At 34.4% G+C, this 22647-nt stretch overlaps 1 protein-coding gene across 8 annotated transcripts in view; it reads left to right on the forward strand.

Annotated features, from left to right (window-relative positions):
• Positions 1-551: 551 nt before the first annotated feature.
• Positions 552-22647, forward strand: part of LOC145303422 (islet cell autoantigen 1-like) — a 166675-nt gene continuing 144579 nt past the window's right edge. For 5 of the 8 annotated variants that reach the window (XM_080144752.1, XM_080144755.1, XM_080144753.1 and 2 more), the window contains exon 1: positions 584-765. The gene's annotated coding sequence lies outside the window, so the exon portion shown is untranslated. Of the gene's footprint in view, positions 766-22647 lie in introns of all 8 variants that reach the window. The other 3 variants (XM_080144759.1, XM_080144754.1, XM_080144756.1) reach the window with 3 other exon arrangements.

Raw genomic sequence — 22647 nt, forward strand, 5'->3', positions numbered from 1 at the left:
TCGGACATTTTTCTTTTACCGGTCAACTTATTCTGTCCGCGTTTTTCGAGACGATTCGATTTACTATTTTTTTTTTTTTTTTTTTTTTTTTGTGTACGAAAACATCTAAAATAAAAATTAGTCCTTTGGGAGTAATGAAATCCTTGCCGAAATACATTTTACCATAAACAATAAGCGACTTTATATTAGGGCATAATTAATCATAATAAATAGAAAGTAAAAACGATGCGGCCTCTATTCTGAAACCCATTTTGAATTTCTTTACCTTCTCTCTCTTTTTCTGTTCCTGATTAAACTTTTTAAATATAACCTTTAAAAAGTACATCCTTTTTCTTTCTGGACATTTTCTTTATCGTCTCCATAGTACCCATTAGAGATTTTATAAAGTGTACAATATTTGATACTGGATTTAATTATTATGTTTCTTTTTTTTTTTTTTTTAAGGGAATTAATATGTGATTTTGGGTAATGAAACTGCCTTCCGTACTTTCTAATAAAATGTTTCTAGTCCCCCAACCTTTTTATGTTACGTACGGCCATCCGTAGGTGACGAGTTGCACACGATCATTCGTTTGTTTCCGTCAACATTCGACAAATTCCGGTTTCCAAGATGGTGTCCGTACGCAACGGCTGCTATCCCTGTTAAGATAGTCGTACGTCTGCGCCATGTACGACTTGTTGGAGCCGTGACTTTTTTTTTTTTTTTTTTTAACTTACACCTGTTGGCCGTGGAATTTCCGATTCTTACTACTGTATTTATTACAGGTGAGTTATTTCTTTTCCGTGGACCCATTTTTTGTTTGTTTTAAGGGAAAGGGGTAATCGAAATTCGAATAAGTGACCGACAGTCGATTAAAAAAACAAGTATTATTATTCTTATTAACATTCATAAAAAAAAAAAAACTCCATAGAGAAATGACATCTGGCTTCTTCGGCTTTACTGATAATTTCTCTATTTCTGTTTGTTATTGTTTAAAAATTGGGTTCGGTTTCTGTAATGATCTCTTAAAGTCATTAATTAAAGATTTGTTGTTATCGTAAGATGGTCCCGGTCCATATGCTGGTTTTCAGTTTTATTTATTTACTTTGTTAATCTTGGTATTAATAAAATGGTGTGATCACCTCTCATATGGCTGTGCATCTCGCCTCTAAGTGACTTACACATTAATTGATGTTTATTGAAATAAAAAACGCAATTGCACGAAGTAGTAATACGAAAAAAAAAAATCTCTATATAAAAAAAAAATAACTACGAAATTAATTCCATCAGAATGCGTTTTGGTTTCGTTGTAAACAAATCAAGCATTTTAATCTTTTGTTAATAGTCGAAAAAACAAAAACAAAACATTCCATGACCCTTAAACATATGAAAACAGTTTGGAACCATTTAAACTGTCGAATAGAAAGTATTTTGCAGTATTTTGGTGTTTGTGCACTTTTGCCACCGCGCTATTTTTAAATAGTTTTTTCAGGTTAAACTCAAGCTTCACAATGTCTTTTTCTTTATTGAACTGTTAGTTACAAAACACCCTCCCCTCTCCATGTTAAGAATGGCTTTCAAAATAACATTATTTTAGCACGGTGGCAAAAGTGCACTAGTACCAGTTATTTAAACTGGCTTTCAAATTCTGAGCAAATCGTTATTTAATTAAATGGTTGAACAACCCCATTTTGGAAGCTCCTACTTACAGCCTATAATTTAAGAGGGGGAGATTAAAGCTACATTAACTTAACAATTAGTTTTAAAACAATTTGATCAAATCAATAATTTAGTTACTTATACAGAGAAGATATCTAGCTGGAGTAATAACGTTATTTAGAAATCCATTCTTAACATGGGGTGGTAGTTGTGTAACTATTCTTATTTTCACCTAACAATTTAATAAACAAAAGGGTACTTAAGCACTTTTGTTACCGTGCTGAAATAATGTTAAAGCCATTCTTGACACGGGGAGAGGAGGGTGTTTTTTTTTTTAATTATTCTATACTTTCACCTAAAAAATCATAAAATTTGAATTTAACTTAAATACTATTAAAAAAAATAGCATGGTAATTTTCCTGCATAAGCACTATAATAATCAAATGATACCGGGATAATTAAACTTAACTAAAAAAAAAAAAAAAATGGTATTGGTACAATTTTTGAACCGGACAAAAACTTAAGATAAAGTTAAGATTAGTTTAGGATTATTGGGGTAAAAAAAAAAAAAAAATGGGTAGGTATGCACCCAAAATGATACTTGTGCATCTTGCATCTATGTTACTATGCTGAAATAATATTATTTCGAAAGCCATTCTTAACATGGGATAGAAAGGGCGTTTTGTAACAATTCTGTACTTTCAACTAACAATATATAGTAAAAATTGAATTTAACTTGAAAATACTATTTTTATATTTCAATTTAGTTCTTGTGCAAATTTGTGATATTTTAAACTAACGTGTTTCATGTGAAAACATTGTTACATACTTATGTGTAATGTCGAAATTAGTACAAACTCCAAAAATTGTGAAAAATGATTCGGTAGAAGATGTGTTATTTTAACAAAAAAAAATCATCCATGATTTCATCCATAACATTTTGTGTTTAAAAATGGCAGGTCCTTAATTTTAGTCAAGGGAGATGAATCGAATCAGTTTTTCATACTGAATTGATCGCATAAATATACCACGTTAAAACACGTTAAAACTCGATACTTCGATAAATTCTAATTTTGCTTGTAATTCTTTTTCTACTGGATCAGTTTTCGTAATTTTTGGAGTTTATACTAATTTCGACATGACACGTAATAATATTTTCATATGCGTTGCTTAAAAACGATCACCAATTTACACAAGTTCCGAACTGAAATATAAAAACGAATACTGAAAAGTATGTCAAAGTAAAAACAAAAATAGAAAATCTACACAAGCAGATTCAATTTTGTTACATGTAACAACCAGCGTAACATAAATTTTGTTGTTACGCATTCCCCCCCCCCTCACTCACTCCCGAATTCCCCCCTCACTCCCGAAATCTCTTAGGATCAAGTTAAGCAAAAACGAAACTTTGAAATTACATCCTCCATTAAAAACAATTAAAAAATATGTATTAATTTATTTTGAACCATTAATGATAAAATAATTTATTCGAAAAAGGAAATTTAACTGATTGATTTTAATTTCTTTTGCATTAATGACAAAAATGCTGTTAGAACTAAACGATCGAAATAAATGCCAGGTAAATAAATCATATGCCCCAGGTGATATATAAGATTTCGGTACTTCTCCAGAATACAGACCGTGCGTGCGAATATTTTCGATGTGATTTTCGAGTTAAATTCAGTTTTACGGTATTTTTTGTTTATTTAATTGTTAGGTGAAAGTACAGAATAGTTAATGAAAGCCCCTCATTAAGGATAAATTTCTAAATAATAACGTTATTATTTCAGTACGGTTCGTAAACTGCAGAAGTACCATTAATGTTTTTGTCTATCATCCAAAATGTTGTTAATATTAACAGTAAGTTTTAGATTTACTTATATTTTTCGAGAAAGATTTTTATTAAAGATAAATAGATAACTGTGAAGATTAATATTACAAATATTGTCTTCGATTATTTGTTTTTTGTTGATGTTTATTTTCTTTTTCACTATTACGGTTTTCTACATATCCTGCTTTCAGCCTGAATAAATACCCCATATATATATATATATATATATATATATATATATATATAGCTTCACAGGGAGCAGATACTCATTTTTATTTTCATCTCAAACAAGTTTCACTTTTATTTATTATACAAACGTACAATTGTTTCGGCTCTTTAATATGTAGGCACCTCCGAATTTTTGTACAAGATCACCAACGTTTTACGCAGTATTAGTGACGTCATCATTTTATGTCTTACTTGTGTATAATTTTTATGAATGCCAAAAAAACGCTTAGTTCAAGGGAGCAACTTTTTTGCTATTGTTTATTGCGTTAATTTTATCAATTAGAGACCTCCGTACATTTTTCTTTTTTTTTGAAAATAGGTTCTAAAAGCAAGCTGCCCACTCCATAGAAATAAAAATCTTGTAAGATTTAAAATAATTTTAATTTAGAGTTGAATTTGTATTTTAAAATTACCAATAGTCATATTTTATATTATATGAATATATATTTTTTTTAATTGGAAGCGCTTGCTCAAAACTCGATGTTTCAAACTTCATATCGCGAAATATTGAACTAAGTTCTGAGTGTCAGTTCCATATGAATTGGTATATCAAAAGCATCGAACTATTTTGTGTTATTGAGATTTATATTTGAATTTTATTTCAATAGTGCGCACACACACACACACACATCGGTTGGTTGTCAATTGAGTATTGACAGATAATAGTCATTACTATTGGAGTATATGTATATATATTGTTGCTGTCGAAATGTCGCCGTTTACTTATATACAACATCAGCTGTTACTTATTATTCGCCGATAAAAAAGTAAAACGCATCCACGTCCTCATTCATTCAGCAACTTTTTTTTTTTTTTAACCTATTGTTCGTTCTGATGATAAACAAATGCGATCAACTTCTTGTGTTCATTTCGTCCTATTTGTCATTAATAAAATAAAAACTTGTAATAAGTCAATCTAGTCAAACGAATGTCATGAAAAATATAAAGTAAAAAAACCTAAAAACAAAAAAACAAGTTTTTTTTTTTTAATTAAGTTTCTTTTGGAATATTTTTATTTAATATATATATATATATATATATTATATAATAGTTAAAATGTAAATAAAACAATTCGAAAACGTTATTTTTAGTCAAATTGTATCCTTTTCCCCACGTTGTCGACAAAAAAAAAAAAAAAAAAATTAAATAAAAAAAAGAGATACTGATTTTTTGGATTATTTAGTTTTTTTTCCTTGCGATTACACGTATACACCTTAAAAATCCGGTAAAATTTTATATTATTTATTTATTTTTTTGTAGATTTCGGCGTGCTAAAAACGAAACTGCTAACCGTTTCTGTCGCAGAGAATTAGTTTTTATGATATGAAGAAATTACCTTTCCAAAAAGTGGGTGATCACTTTTCCATCTAAATTTAACTTGGTGCAGACTGATCAGGGCTATTTTTTTTCCAAGTTTAATTAAAGTTTTATATGTTTTTTATTCACTTGTAAGGTTAAAGTACAGAATAGGTACAAAATACCCCCCCTCCTCCCCATGTTAAGAATGGTTTTTTAAATAATGTTATCATTTCAGCACGGATCAATAAGTGCATGCATGAGTACCTTTAACTTAAAATGAGCACCCACTTTCTGGCTACCCAATGAGAGGGCATTTTTTTGTTTGTTTATTGGCTAAAAGGTTTTTGTTTTCTGCTTTCATCTTTCAATGAAGACACGAGGAAATTAAAAAATAAAGAAAAATCTGTATACAGATACGTATAATTCCTTATATTATCAGTGGTGGCCATTTCTGTATGCGTAAGTGCACATATGTTTGCTGCAGACAAGTTTTGCGGATATCAAGCAATGTAATTCTATATGTTATCAGTGGTGGCCATTCCTGTATGCGTAAGTGCGTGTGTCAAATATATGTGTGCGCTTGCACGTACAGAAATGGTCACCACTTATAAGATAGAATTACGTTGCTTTATATCTGGAAAACTACTTGCTTTTCATCTAATTTCAAATTTTTCGCCAAAGATTACTACGCGATGTGAGAAGGCAGTTTAGTATGCGAGTGCACACTTAACAGCTTTCGTTTATGCTACCGTGTGCACGCACATAGCATAAACAAAGGCTGTGAAATGGCGGAAAATAGTTCAAGGGTTCAGGTGGTTAATATCATGCAAACGGTAAATTTGCGACAGAAACGGTTATCATATTCTTTTAAAGCACACAGAAATCTACAAAAAAAAATATTTTTCTATACGAATGTGAGGCGGGTCTTAAAGTAAAATAATACCAAAAATACCTGGAAAAATTAAAAAAAAAAAAATCATAGAATATTTTCCATACTTGTGCAGTTTACAGGGCAATTCAGAAGCTTAACTCCTTGTTCTAAGGAAGGTAACTCTAGTAGTTGACAAATCATTTTTTTTTTTTTTTTTTTTTACAATAACTCGAATGTTTTATTTAAGACAATATCGTCACATATTTTTTTGTTATTGATGTTATGAATTTTTGTTACAATTTGTAGTAAAATAATTACCTCTTAGAACAATGAGTTAACCTTCCGAATTGCCGTTTACAAACCGTGCTGAAATAATAATGTTATTGTGTAGAAAGCCATTCTTAACATAAGGAGTAGAAGGCTTTATTAACTATTCTGTACTTTTACCTTTTAATAAACAAGATACCATAAAAATTGAATTTAAGTTCAAAATCTTATCTAAAAGCATAGCGCAGCCCCTAAAGTGCACAAGCACCATATTTTCAAGTGGGAGTTCATCATATTATATATAAGTACTAGCAGGTTGCCCGGCATTGCCTGGTTGTAAAATACGCTTAAATATAATATTTTGATTAATGCAGATTTCGTATTTATTATACTAGCCTGGGTGCCCGGCATTGCCCAAGTGTTTGGAGGTGTGTGTTGAGCAAAAAAAAAAAAAAAGTGGTAGTAGGCAGGCAAGCTTGAACCCATGACGCGAAGGCGGAAAAGAAATTGAAAGAAAATCTGACGTCTTACCACTACTCCATGACGCAACCGGAAGTTCGGAATGTTAAAATTGGGCAAAATCAATTCAACCGATACAATGACTTGCAAAAAATCGACCTCTCCTTGTAGAAAACTGCCCAGTTGAGGGTGAAGGAATTAATGTTTTTGGCCAGTTTTTCGATATTTGTCGTTGAGACGTCGAGCTTCAACAGGGCTCTATGGACAAACTTATCTTTAGTTGACCTTTGACGACTAAATATTTTCATTTACTAGCCAAATAGAAAAGTTACTAGCAAAATCCACATGATTTATAGAATATGACATCTTCATTCTGTGACGAGTATGTACATCATTAAGATTTTTCTGTATTTTTTTAATAATTGTAATTCTAAATATACAACAAATTTTATGTTAATACTTGAAGGTGTAAACATTCTAATTTCTTCAGATATTTTTAAACAGCCTCCGTATACAAAAAAAAAAGAGTATAGTTCTATTAAACTTTTATTGTTTAAATAATTTAACTTTGTTCGTTTTATATAAAAAAAAGCTGAAAAGATATTTTTCACTCAGTAATGAGCTTTGGAAGATTGTCAGTGAAAGAAACACAATCGCTAAAAGATAAGCGTTTCATTATTTCTGGTTGGCACTTTGAAAAATCACTCACAAATGCGACTGTTTCACTCACAATGTAGAGCCCTTTTCAAAATGACACCGATCTCGTGAAAATCTGTAGCCGCTGTCGAAAGTTTACAGCAGACATGATGATTGCAACGTCTTGTCAGACGAGTGCCACTTCCTCAGACATTTAAAATCCATGAGCCCAAATGCCTGAGGGAGTATCTATACAAATATGATGTTACAGAGTCTTAGCTTTGTACGACAGCTAAGTCTCTCTCTCGGTTCAAAATGTTGAGATCAAGCAAGAGCAAGATAGCCAGCAACAAATTAAACTGCAAACCAGCTTAATGCGGGTAATGGTCTTCCGCTTTATGGTTTTTTAAATCAGAGATTTGCTTCTCCTAGAAAGGTTGCCTTCACCACAGCTTACGGGAGCCCTTTCTACCCCAATACACATATACACACACACAAATATACACGGTGCTAGTTGGCCGTTGACCCAGAAAAAGAGTTCATTCGCCCTTTGGAAGGTCTTGTTTTTAATCCTTCAGGGAGACTAGCCGCCCTCCTCACCAAACAAGTCTGGTGGGGGAACCAGTTTAGTCGCCGGTGACCCGACCATGAGGCAGGTAGTACTGGGTTACATGGTACCAGTAGCATATGACATGACCTGACATAAGACATACATACATAGATACATACATACATACATACATACTTTTAAATGGACTGGTGAGATTTATATTATAAATTATATTGAACCCAATATATAGTAATGATTTAAAAAGTTTTAAAAAAAAATGACTTGTGTGCTACCACCGAGAATCGAAATCAAAACGTTTAGCTTACGATTTACTTTTTCCTTTGATGTTCATGCCTGAGCTATGAAGACATGTTTGCTGCAAGGCTAAAAATTAAAATATGAACCAATAGTTATTACGTTACACATGCATATTTGTAATGCTGTCATTCGACCTTCACCTGGCAAATTCCAACTAAAACCCAAAGATAAAGTTTTGCATGAGTTCGAATAATCTATATATTAAGTTGCATGTCTGTAGATAAAAACTGACAGGGGTTTGGTAGGCAAAATATTTTAAGCAAATATGTACATGTATACATAAATAGATATAGAAAGACGTTTATGTTTACTATAACTTTTTTATGCAAATATTATGCAAATAAAAATCATGTAGAATATTTGTATGAATATAATTGCATGTAATAGTTAACTAAAGATGATCATCACATAAGAAAACCAAAAAAAAAAACAAACTAATGAATGCATGTTTAAAAGAATATGTAAATAAACTGGATCTTTTGCAGATGAATGCAATTCCACATCCATATATAACAAAGTTTTATTTTCTTTTGAAATAAATAGAGATCCTGGATATGACCTTAAACTATATCTGATGGTGAGGCCCCAGCTTGCAGGCTTTGGAGAGTGTGGAGCCACCCTTTAATTGCCATTGCTCCCAGGTCCACTCTGACCCGGAGTGGTAGTACCTATTAGGGTCCCAACAATGGGTTAAATAGAACTGACTTGAAAAAAAACAAATATATTCTATTAAAAACTTTTTCTTCAAAATAACTGGATTTGGCATTAAATAACCTGAAAAGGGTTGATGATATGCCGTAAAACAAACACAACCAAAAAAAAAAATAAATAAATAGATAGAAAAAAGGTTTTTAATCAGAATATCGATAGACAAAACAACCCAAATTTATAGGAGTATAGATTCGTTACACCTATCCCCTGGGCAACGTCAGGTAGCCATGCTAGTTATTATTATAAAGAAGAAATGATCATTACAGCAATTTCTTCATGGCTGTGAGGAACTCTAACATGATTTTGAAATCTTTATGTGCTCGCCTCTTGTAATAACCTGATATCTTTTTTAAAAAAATCCCTAATAGAAAGATTTCAAGGAAATGAATGTTAACAGTCATCATGAATGATGCTCAGCAAACAAATACACAATCAGCATCAATTTTTTTTTATAATAAAGGAGTCACCACTTATCAAGGCCTGAAGGCCACTCAAGGATAAAAGTTAATGAGTGTACAGTAGTCAATGGGATAATATCATAGTAATTATTAGTAGTGGAAATTTGGTAAATTGGATTACTTAAGGGGACGGCTCATCAAGAACTTGTTCACATTGGACTTGAAGACGACCACATTGTAGTCAGATAGAAAGCAGGCAGACGGAATAGTTCCACAGGTGTGCAGTTCTAAGAAAGAAATTTTGTTCATGGAATCTACGTTTGGGTTAAGGCACAGATAAAGAGTGGGGGAAATTATTGCTAGTGGTTTCAGCTAGACGAGTGGTTGGTATACCAATCTAGTGATAATCTATGATCATGAAAATATTAAACTTCTTTCTGACCAGCAATATGGATTTTGGCAACCCCATTCTACTGCAGATATCCAGATGGTCATCTCTGAAAGCTTATATCATACACTGGAAAGTACAGGTGAAGCTAAGAAAATAGCATTTGATATAACAAAAGCCTTTGACATGGTTTGGCATGAAAAACTTGATTCATATTGTCTTACTGGATGAATGTTTACGCTACCAAGGTCTTAGCTGAAATAATGGTCCAGGTCGTCCTCAATGATTGTACATCCAGACAACATAAAATTAATGTGGAGTTGATACTTTGACCGTTATTACTGATTTTCATAAACCACCTCTTTGATGCAATTGTACCTGAGATGTGTATATTCGCTGATGACAACACTCTATTCATGACATGTGGGCAATTTGAATGCATACATATCCAAGCAATGGCTGAATCCTTAGAAAATTGCCACCAATGGTACCAAAATCAGATGGTTACATTTAATGCTTCTATCATAAGGTTACACATGGTGTAACACGTGTTAACATGTAGACACCTGAACCCAACACGTTGTAGCAGAGTAAGTCGCAAGGAACATAGGACAAGTAATAACTTGACTCTGTTCTCTTTTTTTTTTTTTTTTGTTGTAATGACATTTATTTCCTCATTCTCCCGCCATGCGCGACTTTTCGTTACGGCTCTGACATCACCTATATCTTGTGCTTGTCCTCTCTAATGTGCTCTACGTTCCTTTTTATAGTCTTTTTCTTTTTCCGTACCATTTTGGTATTTGCATATAACCGTCATGTGCACGTCCTCAATGTTACACTATAACAAAGTTCCTTTCCTTTAACAATTATAAAAAAAAAAAAAACCCTTTCCAACCCTTGATTGCCACGAATGATAACACTCTGCCCAAGAGTTCAACATTCAAACTCCTCGGCCTAACATTCACAGGTAACATGAATTGGAACAAATACGTAGAGGATATTGCCAAGGCTGCTGCAAGGAAGATGAGCTCCCTCTACTGAGCTAGAAAATTTCTCACGCTTTCCATAATCCTATATCTCTACAAATCCATCATTCGCTCTTGCATAGAGTATTATTGCCGCATCAGCATTGGTGCACTAACCACTAGCGTCTCCCTCTTGGACAGGCTCTAATGTAATAAATCTCACATTATCTACCAACCTCTAGCTCCTGTCTCATCACTGCAATGTTGCATCTGTGTTTATTTAACAAATATGTTCCAATGAACTTGCTGCACTATTACCTATTTAACATAACTTCCATAATTATTAAAAAAAAACAAAGATTTTGGCATTAAATGACCACTAAGGTTGATATGCTGCAAAATCAACCAACCAACCAACAATATAACTACACCTTAACTGACCCATTAGTCAACAGAATGCCACCCCTACACTGTAGGGGTCTCCAGGTGCTAAAAGGCTTTCTACTCTAATAGTTTTTTCCTTGAACTGATAACGTTTGGAATTTACTCCCTGCTTCTTGTTTCTCTGATTATAACAACATGCAGAAATTTAAATGTAATGTGAACAAATATTTTGCTACACAACTCTTTGATTTGGGGATGCCCCAGCCGGTATGATTTATAATTAACAGCAGCCCCTTATATCTCCGTAGCGATGTGTGTTGTGTAGGATAAATGAAAGTTAAAGAAAGAAAAATAACTGGATAACAAAGTATCAGTTTCTTCAATAAGATAAGCTAATTATACATTGGCATTCTAAAACCTTTTTTAAATCAATTTTTAAATTTTTATATCGAATTCAATCAACAGGTTTTCGTTTGATTACTAATATCATAGGAGCTGGATTTTCCCACATTAAAATCTATGTCTAACTTTGCTCTTCTGGGTGTGAGATGCAAATAGATTGGAACAGATGATTTACAGATGCTTTTCAGTAATTACTTTAAAGCACATATTGAATTGAATGCCTACTTGACAATATCCTTGAGTTTCTAAGGTCACGCTGTACAGGGTTTTGTCAGAACAATCTAGCATGCAGATACTCTCCCTACAAATAAACTCTGACTAAATATTCCAATCACAGAGTATTATAAGATCCTAATAAGATCTCTTTGGTATATTTCTTTTGTATTGCCTTTTCACGCCAAACAAGGCTCAGTGCCACTTTGATGTAGGAGGCTACTATCTGGGACATAATTGCAGGGATACTATGTAGGGAGTTGAGCAGCAAAATGTCTGTTTACATTGCACTTGAACTTCTGCATATCAATACAGTTGGGGAAGCAGGAACCCGGTAGGGAGTTTCAAAGTCTAGCAGTTCTGAGGAAGAAAGTATTAGAGTAGAAGGCTTTCTGGAATCTGGAGATCTCTACTGTGTAGGGGTGGGATTTTGCTGCTTGTCAGGTTTTTCAGGAGTATTTACGTCGAGGGCTTGTAGTTCGTCAGAGCATATACCATTAAAATACTTGTAAAATAGGCAGAGGGATGCAACATTCTGTCAGTGGGAGAGAGGCTGAAGCCTAGCTGACAGTTCGGGACCTATTAGGGTGGTGACTCCCCTTTGTGCCTTGCCCAGGAGTGAGAGACTAGTAGCAAATGCACCAACCCGAATATGACAAAAATACTCTATAAATGGGCGAATGGTGGCCTTGTAGAGGTGCCGGATACATCAGATGTAAGTAACTTTCTAGCACTGTAGAGGGAGCCCACCTTTCTTGCAGCAGACGCAGTAGTGCCCTCTATGTATCTGTTCCAGCTCATGTTTCCTGTGAACATTAAGGCAAGGAGTTTGAACAAAGTACTTTCAGGTAATGTCTCATCAGCCATGCTATTGGAGGTTGAGAAGGTTTCTTGTAATTATTAAAGGAAAAAAACTTAGTCTTGGCAGCATTGAATGTTACCATTCATTTTTGTCCCCATTCCACTACAGACTGGAGGAGGTCTTCCTCTAGGGTTTCCGCCATTGCCTTAGATATGTGTTTGTTTTCTCCTCATGCCTGCTATAGAGCGTAGTGTCATCCGCAAATATACCTCTCTCAGAGACAGTTTTATCAAGGAGGTCATTTATGAATATTAGGAATAATACAGGTCCAAGGATCGATCTCTGAGGCGCACCCGCATTTATATCATATTGTTTTTATGTATATCCATCAAGGACAACCTGGATTCTTCTCTTTACTTAAAAAGGATTTAATTATGTTAAGTGTTTGTTCAGTAATACCATATGATCTTATTTTCCTTAGAAGACCCTCATGCCATACCCTGTCAAAAGCCTTAGATATATCTAGGGCTACTGCTCTGACTTCCTCTGCTTTTTCCAGTGCATGGTAAATACGTTTAGAGATTACAGTTAGGATATCCGCAATAAAACAGGCTTGCCTAAATCCATATTATTGGTCAGACAGAAGTTTAGCCACTGTGAGGTCGTGGACTAGGGCTTGATTAATCATGGACACAAATATTTTTACGAAAAGAGGGAGGAGGCTAATGGGGTGATAATTTAATGGGTCAATTCTTTCGCCAGAATTCTTGTAAACTGGTACCACAGAAGCAGTTTTCCAGCAGTTAGAAAAGCAAGATTCCTTAAGGCATTTATTGAAGAGTTTGAAGAGAACTGGAGCAACCTCAGCGGAGCATTTCTTTAATAGTACAGCCGGGATGAAATCAGGTCCACATGCTTTTGAGGTGTCTAGGTTTTTATGATGTCATGTACTTGAGAAGGGGTGATTTTTAGATCATCTAATGTGGTTTCTGTCTGCAAAGGAAAATCAGGGAGCAAGTGGTTTGCTGGGTCCAATGTAGAGTTTGAGGCAAACCAATTGGTAAGCATGTTAGCTTTCTTGGTTGCCATGAAGATACTCTCCCTACAAATAAACCCTGACTAAATATTCCAAATCACAGTATTCAGAGCCTAGTAAGATCTCTTTGGTATGGCTATTCAACACTGGCTTTTACAAGGAATAGTGCACCTTCTCGAAGTGATGTTATCTCAGGTAATAGCACGAAGCTGGATACTCTACCATCTTGAAAATGAATTCTTGTCCTGGAATCCAGTAAGAACAAGAGACCCAAGAGAAAGATATACTATAACATTTTAAAATGGTCTAGTGAGGAGAGGGAAATAATGTTCTCAACAAAACAAGTAGTGTAGTGTTGGTATCAACTGGCACAACACAAAATAGTCACAAAGGATCAAAGAGGTCGGAAAGATTGAGGTTAAAAAAGCACTAACCAGACCTCCACTGGATGGGTGCAAAGTGAACTGGAATCTTGGGAAGGCTTATTGTGAGTGAGCAATCTCTGATGAAGATCTAGTGAGCAAGAATAATAATGATGTAAGTCATTTACTACAGCCTTCAGTTTTGAAGTTATTGCTTCAGGGAAACACTGAATTTTTGCCACGCTCCCTTTCTTAATAATATAATGAAGTTGTGGTCAAATTAGGATAAAAGATATATAAAAAATATATTGCCATCATGCGCATGTCTTTTCACTACGTCTCGTCTCTTTTGTGTTGACCACATCTCTTTATAATGTCCCTCCAGGGCTGGCGACTCCTTGATATGCAAATTAATGCATATCTAACTACAGAAGTTTATATTTATTTAATGTATTTTTATTACTTGTACTTGCAAAGGCTATCATCCTGGTCATATTGAGCCAGCTTCCTCCTGAGTACAAATTGTGTCTTGAACCATCGCGGTCCAGTTTTGACGATCCTGGGCCAGGTCACACGAAATGACTAACCACTCCTGATTTCAATACCAGAGACCAACAACTTGTGGTCGCAATAGTACCACCAGGTCGTCCTTAATTGTTGTCGCCCAGATCTTTAGTTGGCCACACATTTGTGCCAGCCAGGCAGAAAGAATCAAACCTCTCTTTCAGAAACGTTGTTGAAGAAGAATGGGTAGTGGGGTGGGGGTGTATTGATGGAAAGTAGAAACCAGAACACGATCTCCACTTGAATGTATTTTTGAACAATACCAAGTTACTCTTCTTCCTCTCTCCCCTTGAATAATTTTTGTTTTAGTGTATTCCTTGGCAACGCTATCTTCTATTAAGTATATTTCACATAGGAAATGTACTACTGTATTATTACACACACCTGCTCTATCAAAGATATTGAGCACTACTGATTCACAATATACCACTTACCAAATGTAACTGTATAATTATTCACACCAGCTCTATGACGAATATTGAGCACTTTTGATTCAGCATATACCACTGACCAAATTTAATAATCTATTTTACACATATTACGAGCATTTTCTAATTCAGTATGTATCGCTTACTAAGTGTAATATTATATTATTACACCCACCTACTCTACCTAAGGTATTAAGAATTATTTGAGTTAACATATACCACTTTGTATAATACTGTATTATAAAAGATACATGCTCTATCTAGGATATTGAGCACTTTTGGATTATTGTATACTACTTACCAAATGTAAGGCTGTATTTTTTCATTTGTAACTTAAATGAAACAATTTTTGAAATAGTGTAAAAGCCATAATTTTATTTCAAATTCGATTTTTATCCCAAATTTGTACTTTTTTTTTTTTTTTACTTGGTAGTCACCACTTATCAAATGCTAAACTAACTTAAATTTTTTCAGAGTTCATACATATTGTTTTCACATAAACTTCAAACATTGTGTACTCTCCAAACTATAATAAAGCTATATTAAAAAAAAAACAAATTAAATCTGAATGTAAATTCTGTGATCGGCAGGATAAAGGTTAAACACAATGGAATTGTTGCTCTTGGGAAACATGCTGTTTAAACACACTTGCTTTATCTAGAATATTGAGCACTTGAAATTAACTTATACCAGGGGTCTCCAAAGTTTTCAGGGTGGGGGCATATTGCTGACTTTTAGAGCTACACCGGCCAAAACAAAAAAAATGACCTAGTTGTGTTTTATACTTCTTTGTTTTGTAGTGAAACTGGTTCTCTAAAATCTCATTCTTTTAATCATTTTCTAAACAAAAAGAAAAACCATCACACTATTTTCACATGCTTCCATTTAAAAATTTTTTGCATAAATATTTTTATGTTTTCCATAAGAGCTCCGTGAGCAGGATTCAAGACTTTGACAAGCCGTAGTTTTGAGACTCCTGACTTACATAATTTATCATTTACCAAATATAATGCTTCGTCATTATTTCATTGCTTCTGGGCATCATCAAGTTTCTCGTATAGTAGTCAACATTATAACAAAACACTTTAAGTGAATTATTGCTTGTGGACAACACAGCATTTAATTTAACTTTTTCGTCCCCTGACAAGAGGAGGATGGTCCTGTATATTCACCCTTGTCCGTTCATCCATTCGTTTGTTTGTCTGTCCGCACTTTTCTCAATAACTACACCTTGGAATTTTTGGAAATTTTGCACAAACATTAAACATAATATGAGTAAAAAAGTAACAGAACGGAGTTTCCAGGAAAACTTTGGTTGCCCCCCCCCCCCCCCAGAGAGTGCCTTTCGGGCTAAAATGGCTAAAATAGACACTTTTGTGTTTATTAAAAAAAATTGATGCCTTGGATTTTTATAAAACTTTCTGAAAAGTTGTAACTAACTGATTTCTATATAATTTTGTTTGTCTATACTATGTTTGTCTATACCTCGGGGCTCTTTTAGCGCTAATAAAAGCACTCCATTTTTGGAACTATTTTACCATATTTGTCTAAAATTTCCTGTATATGTCTATTTAGCAGTTTTGCATGATGCTGAACTCAAATTTAAATATGTTAAGGCCTAAAATTACACCGTTTGTTCATTTTTACCAGGATTTGACGCCCCCTGGGGACTTTTGGGGCTAAATGGGGGGAGGTGGGCAAATGCTGAACTTAGTCATTTTTTTTGTGCCTCGTTCACTGTGCACTCATGGGGGACCATGCATGATTCACTTGTTTTTTTTCTGTAATTTATTAACTTATGAATTCCGTAAACATTAACATTCACAACTTTTGTTTTTATTATTTTACTTAACCTCATATTGTGATTTATACTTTGTAACGTTTTAAATGTAATGTCCACCAGGAAACAGTTTGATTGAGTTAACAATTGAAACACACACCATGACCATTCATGTTAATGTCTCCCCGAATTATCTCGAGATGCTAACAGCGTCAAAAAGTTGCAGTGTTGGATATCTTGAAATACAATGTGACTATTTACTCTTTAGGACCTGAATTATGATGTAGATGATTAAAAAAATATTTATTGTTAATTTTAGATGAAGACATACTGAATGTAAGCAATGAACAGTTGCAACCTGAAAGTGTCTGGCATCTACCCAGATACTGAACTAATATGTACAAGGCGTGTTTGAATCAATTCCCACTTTATTTATGCTCTTATATTCATTTATTTACGACTGAATGAATTAGTTTACCAGGTCATAAAGTGTTAATCTGATTTGGAAAATTTTATTCTTTGATTTTTAACTGGGTTATAATGCCATAAAAACATTCTCACCTCCAAACATCTAGATGGGAGGAGCTTAATATTTCTAATAGCTTGACCGCATCACAAATTACTCCATCCCAATTTGAGTAGCGACCTCAAGTTTTTCTCTTCAAGCATTCGATTGCATCAAACATTCACTCGGTGATCTTTTCAGGCTAAACCTGACAGTGGTCCATCAGCTATTTTAGCTGTCACCATCTTATTTATATCAGAACAAGGTAGTGCTGAGTCAACACTGGCTTTTTTTATCCAGATTTCATGTGAGGGAAACTGTTATGAGGCTCATTCCACAAAAAATAAAGCCTCAAAACTAAAATGGTGAAAAGCTATGAAAACAGGAGTGGTACCATTCAAATGAGTGACCTTATTTTTCTACATTGTCACTATCGTTCTCAATACATTTTTGTCAGCGATGAATGATGTCTGTTATAAAAGTCTGGCTTGTGCTTTGTCACTCACATTTCTATTGCCATTTTGAAATCAATGAACCCATCTTCTAATTGTGCTGAAATCAACTGCTTCGGCTTCATAAACGTTTAACAGGTACTGGTGAATGTTGATTAGTGAAATTTTTTCTGCATGGATGAATTTAATTGCACATCTGTTTCTGACACATTTCCATGGCTTTCTTAATCTCACAGAGTCAGTATCTGCAACAGAGAGATGAACTTTTCGGGTCATGAATGTATAAGTTAAGTCATAATAACATTGCAATTTGCGATCCCCTCTGATCCTTTGGGCAGAATAAAAAATAGGAGGCATTACTTTTGGATGCCCCCTTGTCTCTTAAATTAATCGCCATTAATTAATCATTGCTCAGCAAGTTGTAGAACCTTACACTTTGCATGAAAGGTGAATGATCACTTAATTACCAGATGGTTCCAGGATATTTTCCTCAGGTTTCAAGAAATTCATCAATCAGACAAGGTTATATAGGTCTAAAACTGCTTGATAAAGTCATACTTGCAGTCATGGAATCAAATTTGATGAGTTAAACATAGGAAATGTCAAACAAGCTTAGCATCTCACCATTAAAGCATGCCTCATAAATTCGAAAATATTGCAAAACTTTTGACTTGCTTTGTACATAATCTATTTAATATTATTTTCTTCATTTTTCCCATACATTTTAAAAAGTGGTTTATATTCAAAGCAAAATAAAACAAAAAAACTTGAACATGGACGATTTGATTCTATGCAGAGAATAAAAATATTTTTCTGACTCTGGGGTACTTACTGTGTCAATGAATTTTGGTCAGATCTAGAGGGATCAGATTCTCAGTGGTAAAACACCCACTAACTGTGTTTAAGGTTCGATCTCCCTCTACATTTTATTAGTTCACAGTTGAGGAACTCTCATTACTGAGTTTACCTGGGTCTCATCAGATTTTATTAGTGGCCATATCGACTGAAAGGGCATATTATTAGCATTACAAGTTGATTTTTTTCTTTTTAGATAATTGTTATTTTATCAACTTGCATGAAAAGGGCTATGTAAAAGATGCTTAAAACCGTTTGAATTATGCAAATCCCACCAGTAGTTCAAAAGTTATGAGAATTTTAAGTGCTAAAATTTAAGCTTTTCTATGGACATTTTTCTTTAGAATTGAATTACTGACCTCAACATTTCAAGAAATTCGGTAATTTCACCACCATTTATTTATTTTTCAAGCTATTCTCATGAAACTTGGCACTCTTATGTAAAACTGTGTGCCCTTTCTGATTATGCAGTCAAATTTGATGTATCTCTTTACCATAAGCTATCTATATATATAAAAGCGAAAATGTGTGTGTGTATGTATGTTCACTTTTTGTGTATGTCCAAGAAAGGCTTTTTTCAGAGAAGCGGTCGCAACTTCTTAAAACTTTTTATATCACATAGAAATCATAATATCTCTGAGTTAACAACGGAGCTCGCCTGTCTATTTAATTTGTTCGACTTCTGGAAGATAAATATTCAACATTTGTCACTCGACGCACGTGGATTAGGCTTTTTCATATAATAAAAGCGACACTAATTCTGGTGGTATTTTCCGGCGATAGCCGGAAATGTCCGGCAGCAATCAGCTTTGATCAATGTGGAAATATTTTCCTTATATCAAACAATTTCTATTCAATTTGGACAAGGGGAGCTGGTCCCCCCCACCAACATCTTGGGAAAATAAAAATAAAAAAAAGCGTTCCGCAGTAAATGAAATACTATCCCACAGTCAAAGTTGACCTCATTAAGTCATTAAAATGTGCACCTGCCAATTCTAAGTAATTAAATAAATTCTAACGCATTTCCATTAGTATCTCGCGATGGCCCAATTGTTAACATCGCACGTTTTTTTTTTCACACTTTAATTTCCAACTTCGCCTCAAGGGTTCGGGTTCGATCCTCATACTCACCTAGCAAAACTTTTTTTTTTTATTTTACACCCCCCCCCCCTCTGGAGTTTTGATTTACTTCCAAATACCCGAGCAACGCCGGATACCCCCCCCCTAGTAAATTATAAATTCAGATGTACAAATTTAAATTTTTTTTAAACTGGCGCATGGTATCATACAGTGGGTGTCTATTTATGAACAAAACTAAGTATTATAGTAGTTTTAAATATAGCTTTATTGAGAATAGACATTTTCCTGCCTCCTCACCAAAGAAGAGCTTAATCTTGGGTGTAGCTATTGAATGCCTAAAGAGCATTCATGACCAGTATTTACTACTCCCCTCAAAGAAAAACAAGGCCGATAGCCATTAGTCGCATGCTCTCGTGTAATGAATGAATGCGTGAATGTAGGATTGACATAAACTAAAATGACCGAAAATGGGCTGAAATGACTTAAATAAATAAAAAGTAAATGACTTAGAATGACTTTAAGGATGAATTGAATGACCTTAAGAATAACTTGAATGCTTAAAAAATAACTGGAATCATTCAAAAACAACTTGAATGATTTGGAGAATGACTTGAATGGCTTTGAGACTGACTGGTTGTAAAGTGGGTGATAATTTTACATTAAATTAATACAGAAAAGTGATCCCTCACTTTGTATCACAAAGTTACAAACATGTAGTAAGAACAGATACTACACTTTTTGAAGCATGTTTTTCGCTCTATCAAATCGTGTTATTTGTTACCGTTCTCAATCTCTTCATTCATTTTTGCAGGCTTTTCAACAGCCTGGACAAAATTCAAATTCGCACGATTTTCTTGTTTCAGTTCAAACTAGGCCAAAAAGCTGCCAAGACAGCTTGCGATATCAATGATGTGTTTGGCCCAGGAACCACTAATAAATGTGTAGCACAATGATGGTTCAAGAAATTTTGCAATAGTAACAAGAGCCTCGAAGATTAAGACAGTTGCAACCAGCCGACTGCAGTTGATGACAAATATTTGAAAGCCTTAATTGAAACCAATCCTCACAAAACCACATGAGAAGTTGCTGTTGAACTCGAGGTTTAAAACAAAGTCAAAAAAGCATGAATTGAACAATAATAAAAAAAAAAATCGTTGTTTTGAGGTGTTTTCTATGCTCCTTCTGCGCAACAAAAACAACCCATTTCTCAAGCAGATTGTGACGTGTGATGAGAAGTGGATCCTCTATGACAACCGGCGACGTTCAGCATAGTGGTTGGATGCCAGAGAAGCTCCACAACACTTCCCGAAGCTGAAATTGCACCAAAAAATATTATGGTGACTGTTTGGTGGTCTGCAGCTGGTCTCATCCATCACAGCTTCTTGAATCCAGGTGAAACAATTACGGTGGTGAAGTAATGCTGACAAATTGATGAAATACACCAGAAGCGCGCCAACGCTTGAGATTGGTCAATATGAAGGGACCAATTCTCCTCCATGACAGCGCTCACCCGCATGTTGCTCAACTGACTCTGCAGAAGCTGAGCGAATTGGGCTACAAGACTCTACCATATTCATCGGATCTCTCGTCCACCCATTATCACTTTTTTAAGCATCTCGATAACTTCCTGCGTGAAAAATGCTTCAAAAACCAAGATGATGCCAAATCACCCTTCAATGACTTCATCGCTTCCAGAACTCCAGGCTTCTATGTGAATGGGATAAATAAACTTGTTTCTCATTGGCAAAAATGTGTTGATTCTAATGATTCCTTTTTCCATTAATAAAGTTTATTATGAAAGGAGTTCTGATCTTTTTTCCATTAATAAAGTTTATTATGAAAGGAGTTCTGATCTTTTAAAGTTGAATGTAAAAAAATGATATTTTTCCACCAACCTAAGAGCAGGACTTTGCAATGCATGTTTTTCATTGCTAACTTTTAAACTTGAAATGTCTTAACCTCTAGCAAGATTTAAACATCATTATATGTTATCTCATTAATGTTTAAACATTATCATGTTATCTCACTAATGTTTAAACATTATTATATGTTATCTCACTAATGTTTAAACATTATTATATGTTATTTCACTAATGTTTAAACATCATTATATGTTATCTCACTAATGTTTAAACATCATTATATGTTATCTCACTAATGTTTAAACATTATTATATGTTATCTCACTAATGTTTAAACATTATTATATGTTATCTCACTAATGTTTAAACATTATTATATGTTATCTCACTAATGTTTAAACATTATTATATGTTATCTCACTAATGTTTAAACATTATTATACATTATCTAGGAACTCGGACTTCTGGAAAATCTACAACAGTGTAGTAAATAATGGGCAATCAACAATTCCCCCACTAACCAACAATCACGAGGTTGTCTCCTCAGCAACCGATAAGGCTAACATGCTTGCCAGTCGGTTTGCCTCAAACTCCACACTGGACCCTTCCAACCACCCCCTACCTGACTTTCCTATGCGGATTGACGCCACGCTAGATGATCTGAAAATCACCCCTGCTCAGGTGCAAGCCATCATAAAAAACCTTGACACTTCAAAAGCATGTGGACCCGATCTTATCCCAGCTGTGCTATTAAAAAAGTGTTAAGCCGAAGTAGCTCCAGTTCTCTCCAAACTCTACAACAAATGCCTTAATGAAGCTTGTTTTCCGGGCTGTTGGAAAACTGCTTCTGTTGTACCAGTATTCAAGAATTCTGGCGAAAGGACTGACCCATCAAATTATCACCCCATTAGCCTCCTCCCACTTTTTGCCAAAATATTTGAGACCTTAATTAACCATGCTCTAGTCCATCACCTTACAGATGCTAAACTTCTGACTGACCAACAATATGGATTTAGACAAGCCCATTCCACAGCAGACATCCTAACTGTAATCTCTGAACGTATATACCATTCACTGGACAAAGCGGGGGAGGGCAGAGCGGTAGCTCTAGATATATCTAAGGCTTTTGACAGGGTATGGCAAGAGGGTCTCCTCAGGAAAATTAGATCATACGGTATCACTGGTAGAATACTTAACATAATTAAATCCTTCTTAGATAAGAGAAAAATCCAGGTTGTCCTCGACGGTCGTACATCTAAACAATATGATATAAATGCGGGAGTGCCTCAAGGGTCTATCCTTGGACCTCTATTGTTTTTTTGTTTTTTTTTTACACAGTGATCACCTCTTATCAAGGCCCGG

This window comes from Euprymna scolopes, chromosome 19, assembly GCF_053919585.1.
Source record: "Euprymna scolopes isolate OS-2025 chromosome 19, ASM5391958v1, whole genome shotgun sequence".
NCBI lineage: Eukaryota > Metazoa > Mollusca > Cephalopoda > Sepiida > Sepiolidae > Euprymna > Euprymna scolopes.